Raw genomic sequence first — 11,006 nt, forward strand, 5'->3', positions numbered from 1 at the left:
CCCGATGTGGGACTCGATCCCAGGACCCCATCCCGGGACCCCAGGATCATGCCCTGGGCCAAAGGCAGGTGCCGAATTGCTGAGCCACCCAGGGATCCCCTTATCTTACTTAAAGAGAAAATCTTTTTTAAAAAATAGAAAATACTGTATAATTTGTGTATCTTGTCATTATTTCATTAAAAACCATATCTGAAAAGAAAAGGAGGTGAAGAACTAGAGACAGCTAACCTTAAATATGTTTTAGAACACTTGGGTAAGGGATGCCTGGGTGGCTCAGTGGTTGCATGTCTGCCTTTGGCTGAGGGCATGATCCCGGGATCCAGGATCGAGTCCCACATCGGGCTTCCTGCAGGAAGCCTGCTTCTTCCTCTGCCTTCCTCCCTGCCTCTCTCCCTGTGTCTCTCATGAAATAATACATAAAATCTTAAAAAAAAAAAAAATTTGGGCAAGAAGAGGAGAGATGATGGTGGTTGGAAAGGGCCCAGGGTAAAGAGGTTTGGCTTTATTCTTTTCCAGAATAGGACATGGTTCCCACAAACATATGGGCTAGGGAATGAAAACCAGTAGAGACTTAGAGATTAGTAGGTTGATGATAGTAGTGGTGGGAAGGATAGAAACAGTCACTGAAAGCCTTAGCCAGATACTGCTCCAAGCCCTTTACCTGCCTTGTGTCATGGTGGTTCTAGTACTAGTCCCATTTTCCCAATGGAAAAACTGAATCTTAGAGAAGTTAAGTAACATGTCCAGGATCAGATATTTAAAAAGTACGAACTCAAATTCCAGCCTGGCAGACTCTGGCCCCAAAGCCAGGATTTTTTTTTCCTTTAAGATTTTATTTATTTATTCATGAGAGACAGAGAGGCAGAGACACAGGCAGAAGGAGAAGCAGGCTCCATACAGGGAGCCCGACATGGGACTTGATCCCAGGACCTAGGGATCACGACCTGCGCCGAAGGCAGATGGCTCGACGACTGAACCAACTCAGGTGCCCCCCAAAGCCAGGAATTTTTATCCTCTGAGCTGCTATCCTCTGACAATAAGGGTGGGGGGTTTACGTGAGAGTCAAGTCCTACAGCAGTGAAGACAGGTCCTGACTATGAAAGATACTTCTGAGGCTGGAGATGAGGAGGATAAATGCAGGGGTGGAGAAGGAGACTCAGGAAGAAAGCAGTTCACAAGTTCACAATTTATAGTCCACACCCCCACCTTTTTTTAATGAGGTAGGAGGTCAGATCGTTGAAAGTGGGGTGGGATCTAGGTTGAATTAAAAATATTTGTGGTTCTGATGAGAGTTGAGTGGAATGAAGACCAATTAAGGGGACGTGAGATTCACATTTCTCATCACATACACCTACTGCCTGGAAAACTGGGTACAACCCCCTGCACTGATTGATTTGTTCTTTCTTTCTCTTGATCCTGACTGGTTGAACTCAAGTAAATTAAATGGACCTATAATGCAATCCTGCTGTAAAGTCTTTGATACCAGTAACCAGAGCTCACTTAGCTTTCCTGCTTGGAATCCCTAAATTTTATCTTTTGTATGTTGTTCTCTATCCTCCGAGGAGAGTTTTTCTCTTTATACTTTTTGTCTTTACCCTCTTTTGAAGCTAGTTTTCTTTTACGTTTCTGTCTCCATAATTAGATCATAAACTTATTCAAGGGAATAAGAACATGCTTTGCAAAGAGCAAGCATATGATATTTAAATCTCTGTCCTGGCTAATTCAATAATTGAATTTCTATACATATCTCTGAAACAAACTACAACACAGAAAAATAGACTTCTTTTTTTTTTTTTTTAAAGATTTTATGTATTTATTCCTAAGAGATACACAGAGAGAGGCAAAGACACAGGCAGAGGGAGAAGCAGGCTCCATGCAGGGAGCCTGACGTGGGACTCGATCCCGGGTCTCCGCGATCACGACCTGGGCTGAAGGCGGCGCTAAACCGCTGAGCCACCCGAGCTGCCCAAAAATAGACTTCTTAAGTGCTACCAAAATCTATGTATTTTTACATAGATTTAAAACTCTTAAAATCTCTTTTCACAACTATTGTAGCAATAAGCTCTTATCTTTCCAAAGCATCAGTCCAATTGTCCAAATTAACAACGTTTTCCTACTGTCTATGAAATCCCCCAAGTTAGGGAACTATATCTGTTATTCTTTTATTACAAATAATATCCTCAGGCAAAATCCACTGGCAAACATTCAGAAATTAAGTAGAAAAAATAATTTTAAAACAATTTAGTAGGTTATATTAAACAACTTACATTAAAGTCTAATCAGCTATAGACGTTAGCATAATCAGATTATAGGCTATTGCCTCAAATAGGTAATTTATTTCCCCAAATTTCTCTATATATCATGCAATTAAATTGCAAAATGTATTTCAAAAAATAACGAAACCACTCAATACAGGAAACCGCAATAAACAAAAGAATAGGACACAGGGAAACCAGTAACTGCAACATGTGTTTCTTTAATGAAAAAAAAAAAATCTGTTCAGGCATATATTCAGATACCAAATAACTTCCACTAGGATTTTCATCACAAAAATTCTACTTAATTGCTGTGATCCCTTTAGGTAATCAACACACACACTCAAATGATTGCTAAGGATAATCATCTACTTTTATTTTTGTCACAAACAGTACCTAGGTAAGGTAATGTTAAGCCAATGTTTCAAATGTTTTTGACCACAACCAACAGTAAGAAAAATTTCATGTTGCAACCTAATACAAACATATTCATGTAGTTCACGTAATATTTATCTTACTAATAGTGGTGCACTCTAACCTTTTTTAAAATACTGATTTCATTCTAACAAATTAAAACAAGAGTCTGAAAAAATACTGCTTCACTTATTTTACTGCCATGGTTTGGTTTTGTTTTTTGAGAGAGAGGACAAGCAAGCGATTGAGCATGGGTACGGGGTGATATACAGGGGAAGGGAGGGAAGGAAGAAAAGAGAGAATCTCAAGCAGGCTCCAGGCGAGTGAGAAGCCTGAGGTGGGGCTCAATCTCACAACCCTGAGATAGTATTTTGCATATCAGTTTTCTGATAAATCAGAAAAATACACAGATCAGTTATTGATCATGGTATTTTTGCCCAGTGAACATAGACAGGACCTCTGGATTCTTCCCTCTAGGCAGCCACAACCAAATATGATGAAATTCATTTGTCATCTCTAGGTTTAAGAGTCTAAGTGGTTGGAGAAAAGTCTTTGCTTATATTAACTATCACATGAATTGTGTCCAAATATACACCAAAAACAACACTTTTAACCCCAGAATCTACTCTTCTAATGGAAGAGGTATCTATTTTCCTACGTGGTCTAACAAAATACTATTTAACCTTATGTTTTAAATTACTTATGTCAATTGGTGACCATGGTCTGCAAATCCAATAAAGGAAGACACTTTATGATCATGAAGGCTCATTTCATAACAAATCACACATTAAACTATAAAAATATGTGTTCATTGTAACAATACAAAAGGACCTACATAAAAATTAAAAAGTTTATTGGCCTCTTTAATAGTCCATTTCCTAGAGGTAGCAAGGATTAAGTTTGGTGAACATCCTTTCAAGCTTCCTTCATATTTATATAAGGAAAAAATGTGCATTTGTATTCATGTCTGAGTTATACCAGAGCTATTTTCTTTATTAAAATATTTCCAGCAAATTTTAAATTTGTAAATGAACTGCAGTGTTTAATAGATGAATTATAATGCAAATTTAATGTTCTATCTTGTATCTAATATAGCTCAGTGTTTGAAATAAAACATTGGGAAAATGCATTAACCCAGCACTTTTTCACAACATGATGTCATAATGAAAGATTCCATTCAAAAAAAAAAATGGAACTTTCTATTGAAAAATATCCTCTCTATATAGTGGTATCACATACACAGAAAAAGGACTGTCTCATTTCTTTTTAGGAAAAATATGAAATACGAGAAATGAGCACTGAGAAGCACATCCACAGACCTTCATATCCATAGTTATTCATGAAAACACACTTGCCAAGACACAAGGTATTCAGCAGAGAAGGAAGCTCGCCAAGTGCTTAGTTTAACACTTTCATTTTACATATAAGGAAGCAGATTCAAAGGTCACAAAGCCAAGAACAGAAGCACGCGAATCACAACCCACCATCTCCTGCTGGGTTCACTGTACAAAACCACATGGCCTCAGCATTCTTTAATGTGAGGAGTTGTGTTTATATGGATTGAGAGTTGTATGGTTTAAATACAATTGCCTTTGTCCCCAAACCTTGCTCCTTAGGATCCCTCTTTCTCCTGCATCCTTCTCTCCCAGGACCTCCACCTACTCTGAAGCCTGCAATCCTTTCTCCTCACTGCAGGCTGGGTTCTCTAGTCTCTTCTATCTGAGACCCTCTGGCTGGTGCATCCCCACTCTGCCCAGAACTCTGTTCTTCACATTCACCCTTAGCAAAGTCCTAAGGCTCCAAGGAGAGAAATGTGACCTGCTCGTCTCCAGATACAGAACCACAGTTGCCAGAGAGATAAATCATGAGTACAGGTGACTTTAGGAAAGCCAAAGGTACATTTTGATGATTAATGGTGACAAGGCCAAAGAGAAAAAAATCTGATCCCCCTGAACAATTATATAACCAATGTCTTGATTTGGATTCTGTATTCACAGAGATAGATTCATGTTCCAAATAAATGGTAGCCCTATAATTTGGGCTAAAATGCAACATTTGAAAGTTCTTATAATAGTAGCACTCTTGCTTCTGAAAGCAGATATACTTTTTCATAATGATACAGCAGCAGCTCAACTTATAAAACATACAGAAGTAAAACAGAGGAGTTGAAGCAGCAGCACGTAAAAGAGATTTCACTTTACTTTTCCCTCACTCCTTCTAACCCACGTCCACTCTTGGGCATCCCTTGGGCTCCAGAGAATCAGTTTGAACAACTTAATACATTTTGACACATTTACATTTACCAAGCAATGTCAACACCTATACAAAGTACATAACATTTTACACATTGCAAATTGATAATAACGGTAGTGTTCTATTCACCTCTTGCTTGCTAAAAACTTTCTACTCTTATTTTTCTCAAACATTAACAAATTATAAATATCTTGTTCTGTATCAGATAATATGTGGATTAAACAATTTTTCTTCTGATCACAGACCCACCCCATCCGTGTCCCCAGCCAAGGGATCCATCAGTGGTAAGAGGGATACAAGCCCAATACCAACTTCATGCAGGCACACTGCTCACAATGCTCCAGAGAACTGCCCTGGGTGCCACCTTCCAATGTACCTCCAAATTCCAAACCGTCAAGCTGCTAAAGACACTATATTCCCTTTGATTCTCTTGCAAAAATGACACAGAAATTAGCTTCATCAGTTTCACTTCTGGGCCCCCTCCTCCCAAACTCAAAGTAATTGGGCCCCTGGGGTCAGGGGTTGTTGTGTGTGTGTGTGTGTGTGTGTGTGTTGGGGGGGGATGCCATAGGCCATCCCATTTCTTCCACACCACCTACCTCCATTTCTCTTACCTCTAGATTTTGCTCCTATCTTCCTTTAACCTAGTCTTCAAGTTTGTGGACTTGTGCAAATTGATGGCCAATTCAGAACCTATTGAGTATTGTAGTTGTGCCTTCAGCTCGGTCTCAATTTAAGTTTCGGCTCAGTCAATACTTGGTTATCTCTAATTAGAGTGACTCAAAATTCATACACATACTGAAGTTAGAATTGGTGTAGTTGCCAAAATAGTCCTCAAAAGTAAATTTGCACATACTAGAATTTCTCCTAAGAAAAATGACCTCCAATTTAAGAGAGATTGTAATAACTAAATCAAAATCATGAATACCTGACAGGTAGTTGACAAATCTAGGCAAAGACTGGTCATCTGGGAGTCCTGGAAAGGGAGACTTGAAGAGGACCATTGCAGTCAATGCATCTCTACCACTGCAAAGGAGAGCCGAGCTGAGCCGAGCCGTCGGTTCCCTAACTGGCGAAGGGTGGATCACAGGCTTCATGACACTATCCTGGAGATCAATCAACTCTTCTGTTCTCTCAACAAGTAGCCCTCCAGCCTTTAACTAGTTTCCTCTGCCATAACGTGAACGCCTAAGCCTGCTTTGAAAAAGCAAATCGTCCTGCAAGTCACTTTCATCTTTCAGATGTAAATTAATAATCTAAAAATGGGATGCTTTAGACAGATTCTGATTTGTTTACTTAGTGTGACTCAGACCCCACAGGTCCGGCTAACATCTGGGCAGAATTCAAGGGCCTTTGTGTCTGATAACAAAGGTCCCAAAGTCCTCTCCAGACACCTCCCCTCTACTTTCCTTTCCTAGGGATCCTATGACTTCCTGATGTCTAAACTCCTCTCCAAGAATAGGGAAGAATCATTTATACTTTGTTAAATGCTCTTCACAGCCCCAATCCAAACTTCCTCTTAGGTGTTTTCAATATACCTAGCAAACGTATTCAACAGGTAAGGCCTATCATAACTAATCGTTAAATCTGTTAAGACACCTGGTGAATTTCAGGGAGCCTTGTAATTGGTAGAGGAACCTTTGCCTTCCACCAGGATTCTCCCATAGAGCTGCCCAGCAAATAAACCCGCTTTAGTCTTTCGGGACACCGGTGACTAGTTGTGGGGGATGAGCCTCAAGGTCCCAGTTATCTGTACTCTTACTCCTTCAGCTATCCCTAATGCCACCCACTGTTCCTGCAGCCTCACGTGACCAGAGTTTGAAATGTCATTCTGACCCTTGCAGGGAGGCTACAGTCCTCCAGGAAGCTTTCTCAAACCTTTTGAGAGCACTCTGGTCCCCTCCTTTTGGGAGATGGTGCTATACCAGTTTGCTATTTATCTTCACCCCACCACTCATTTCTTCATTGCTTCTTGGACTGTTGATTTTTATAGGGTCACCCACAGCACCCAACACTATCCTAGGCATGTATGTTTTTGATTGCTTCATTGAGATGGTGAAAATGCTAAACTGAGTGTTATAAAGTTGATAATCCTTTGCATGTAAAAGGAGAAAGATGATCCATGAAGGTTAAAGCACACCTTCAACAAGTAAAAAGAAAAATGAACCAAAGCTGGGGGTTACTCTCCAAAACATTTTTTTTTTTATGCTTTTCTGCATCCTTGTTTTACATCGAAGAGATTCTTGGTCATACTTTTCCATTGCAAATTACCAATTAACATTCTAATTAAAATCAGACCCACATCCATAAGGTCTCTACATAGCCATGATCCCCTCCCCCACCTCTCCAGGAACCAGACATGTGTGACAGGGGATGTGCAAGGAAATATTTTTGCACCAGAACCACCAGCTGCAGATGAAAGCAGTTAAGTCGCTGAGCAATAAGGCTACTTTTCTAGTAATATTACAACACATTACTGGAAGTTGGAGAGAGGGGCTCCCCCTTTTAGAGCCCTTCCATACAGGACTTCCTTACTGCTTTCCCACGGTCTCCCTCTCCCAATCCCATCCATAAGCTTAAGAAAAATATAAATTTTCATAGACATCAACAATGAACAATGAGAAGTGGAGAGTCACTGGGTGTTGGTGTTAGTGGGGTAGTTGTAACAGACACCCACAATTATAGCCTTTGCTCCTTTAAACACCAGGGAGGGGTCACTCTGGCCATAACCCCATCAGCAACAGTGTGGAACCAGGGAAACAGACACAAAATTGCAAAAGATGGAGTTTCTCCCTTCAGTTCAGCTACCCTTTTACCTAGATGACTTTTGCAAACCAGCCTGGCCCAACTCCAACTGGAAAAGGAGGACAGAGCTATCTGTCCAGCTCACTGGTGCTTCCACTAGGATCAAGTGAGGGGAGATAAGAACAGCAAGAGCAGAGGCCATTGCTGATTGAGGCCTTATCACAGCCAGGTGCCTCCTAAGCATCATAGCTGTTAATCCTCACAAGTCTCCTGTAGATCACATTATCCTCATTTTACAAATGAGCAGACACAGGTAGTTAAAGTCACCAGCCAAACTCAGAACTGTTGAGTCTTATGCTTTAACTCCTACATCATACTGCCTCCCTCTATGTTTTGAAATAACTTTGAAAACTAAGAGTCCATACATATCTAATGGAGGCCTGAAGACGCTGGTGGCCAGGTTTGATTTACCTATTTCTTTTGTACTCTTCCCTCCCAACAAGTACTCCCCTCCCCACCACCAGTTCTATCAAAGTCCTTTCTCTTCTAGACCTCCTCCTCCTCCTAATTATTCCTTTTATTCTTCTTGCAGCTTTCCTTTTATGCTCTCTCCTCTACTGAACCATTTTAAGCTTTCCTAATGAACAGTGAGAATTTACCCCCCCAAAAAGCACATTTTTGAAAGTACATATAACTAAGAGACTTTAGCCTGAATATTATTTTTAAGTGGAGCTAAATATTTAGTAAGAATGCAGGACCCATTGAAAAGTTGTGTTTTTTTTTTTTTTAACAATTCCTTTCTTGGATTAACTTTAGACACAGCTGAGACTTTTACAGAGATAAAACGATAGAAAGCCTAGTAAATTTTAAAGAGAGTCATCATGAAACCAAAAGTCATTTCTACTTTAGATTGTCAGCATATGATTACACTAGAATTTCATCAGATTGAAAAATAAGAACACAGATTTGACTACCCATAGAATCCTCACTTCTCAAAGCTTTTACAGAAGGGTGCTGTTTACCCAGCTCCAGTGTCACTTCTTACTCATGCCCTTCCCCTGAGGCTGATGGGGCTGCTCTTTCTCCTGGGCCACACTTTGTTCATTCTATACCTTTATTATTATCTTAACCCGGTTATATTGTGGCCTGTTTTTACACATTAGTCTCCTGCACTAGCAAGAGATAGCTAGAACAAAGAACAGCATTTTATTCATCTTTGTATTTTTCTAAAATGCCTGGCACATCAAGATTCTCCACATAGATTTGTTGAGTAATGGAACCAAAATTCACATCTAGCAGGGAAACATGCAGCCTTTAGCCTAACTGGGGTTACCACAGGGCAGGGCACATTGGCAATTACTGGCTGGCTGTTGGTTTGCCTAGATGAAAATAATCTAAAGCCTCTGGTTTTTTAGAAGAGGAAATATACGTGGTGCATTTTCCAAGCCATCACCCAGAGATGGGGCAGGCTGGAGCTTGCTTGCATTTCTTCCAGGTGATTCTGATTTTTCTGAGTTACAGTTTACACCAACACTGTTAGAGATAAGACTACCTGAAAATACCCCCTCTTTCCCCAGCGGGATAATTCTCCCATCCCCCTCCCACTTAATCCAAACATCACTTCCAGAACCAAAGCATGTGTCCTTTGTTGCCACCAGACCAGAACTTCGGATCATTATTCCGATTTCTCGCTTTTCAACACTTTGTTCATTCTGTACCTTTATCCTCTTAACCAGGCTACAGGTTACTTGCTTTACAGGTGAGGCACCCCAGTGCTTAAGACTCGTCCAACGGTCACACCGAGTAGAACCCAGTTCCTCCACTTCCTAATTCCTGACCAAGCGCCCACAGCAAAATCCCTGGCGAAGCTTTTGCAACAGCAGCACAGGCCGGAGCTTCCACCCCATCACTTCTGATTCGGGATCTCTGAGGTGGGCCCAAAGGTCGTACTTTGAAAAACTCTCCAGGCGCCTCCGGGAGGTGCCTCGGGTCAGGCAGTCCCGCAGCAGGCGACACAAACCGTGAGCTGTCTACGCATTCCCCGAATAGCTCAGTTATTTCTGTTTCATTCAAAGGGGCCAGACAGACGCTCAGTGATACCACAGTGGAGTAAGTGCGGTCGGTAGTGGTCACCTCTTTCTCGGCAGAAGGACGGGCTTCTGTGGACCTCTTCACACTTAAGTAGGCGAAACCGGCACCGAGGGGTCACTGTCCCTGGCTCCGCCCGCCCCCAGCTCGGGCCGCGAAGCAGGGGCGCCGTCGCCGGCCAGAGCACCGCCGCGCACCTGCACAGGCTGCGCCCCCCCCCCCCCGGGCCTCGTCCAGGCTGTCGGCGAGCGCCACGGCCCCGGGCCCCTTTCTCCCGAAGTCTGGGGGGCTCCCCCGCCGCCACTCCGTCATGTTCTTCCCATCACCTCGGTCCCTCAGGGGACAAGCTACGGTTGAACTGGAGATTCTCGCGTTTGGGGTGGCTGAGAAATTCCCTGCGGTGATCGCCGACATCCCCGCACCCCCCGCTCCCGGCCTCGGCGCGCCCCCGCCCGGGCACCGCGGGGCGGGCGGTAGGTGGCGGCCCCTCGGCTCCCGCGTCACCGGCCCCGCCCCGCCCCGCGCAGGAGCGAGCGCCGCCGGCCCCGGAGAAAGGGGAAGCGCGCCCCGAGCCGCACGGAGGCGCCGCCCGCGGCCAGCGCGCCCCGCAGCACGCGGGAACCGCCAGGCCCTCGGCCTCGGGCCCCGCCGCGCCCCGCCGCGCCCCGCCGGCCTCCCGCACCTGCAGCCCCGCGGCCGCCGCCCCGCGTGCACCTGCGCGCGCGCCCCGCCCCCCGCCCCCCTCCCGCCGCCGCCGCCGCCGCGCGCCTCACCTTCCAGTCCTCCCGCCTCGCCCGCGAGCCTCTCCTCCCTGGAAAGTTCTGGGGCCGCTCCCGGGGCCCCGCGCGGGCAGCCGGGGGGGAGCGGGCGGTCTGGGCGGCCGCCGGGCGAGCAGCGCGGCTCCGACTCGGCGGCGCGGAAAAGGAGAAGGGGAAGGGGAGGAAGGGGCGGGGAGCCTCGGCGGGGTGATCCCCTCCGACCCCGGGCGGCCCGCGTTGGCCGCTCGCGGGGACTGCAGCGCTGATTCTCTGCCTGCCCCGCCGCGGGCCGCCCTGGCTCTCCCCCCGCGGCCTCCCCTGCAGCGGCGCAGAGCTTGGGCTCCGGGGTCGGGCGGTTTTAAACCTTGCTCCGCTAGCAAGTGTGTCGTCTCGGGCAGTTCACCTTCTTGGCAAAATGAGGAAAACAATAGCGCCCATCCAGGGCAAATCCAGCTTCCGTGGGGCTTCTTCAAGGGGAGATACAAAATTAGAC

General features: G+C 44.6%; 1 protein-coding gene across 1 annotated transcript in view; it reads right to left on the bottom strand.

Moving 5' to 3' along the window:
- PLAGL1 (PLAG1 like zinc finger 1) overlaps nucleotides 1–10,655 on the bottom strand; it is a 110,132-nt gene extending 99,477 nt beyond the window's left edge. The window contains exon 1 of the mRNA XM_077895645.1: nucleotides 10,529–10,655. The gene's annotated coding sequence lies outside the window, so the exon portion shown is untranslated. The remainder of the gene's footprint in view (nucleotides 1–10,528) is intronic.
- Between the last annotated feature and the right edge of the window lie 351 nt (nucleotides 10,656–11,006).

This window comes from Canis aureus, chromosome 1 (assembly GCF_053574225.1).
Source record: "Canis aureus isolate CA01 chromosome 1, VMU_Caureus_v.1.0, whole genome shotgun sequence".
NCBI classification, from domain to species: Eukaryota; Metazoa; Chordata; class Mammalia; order Carnivora; family Canidae; genus Canis; species Canis aureus.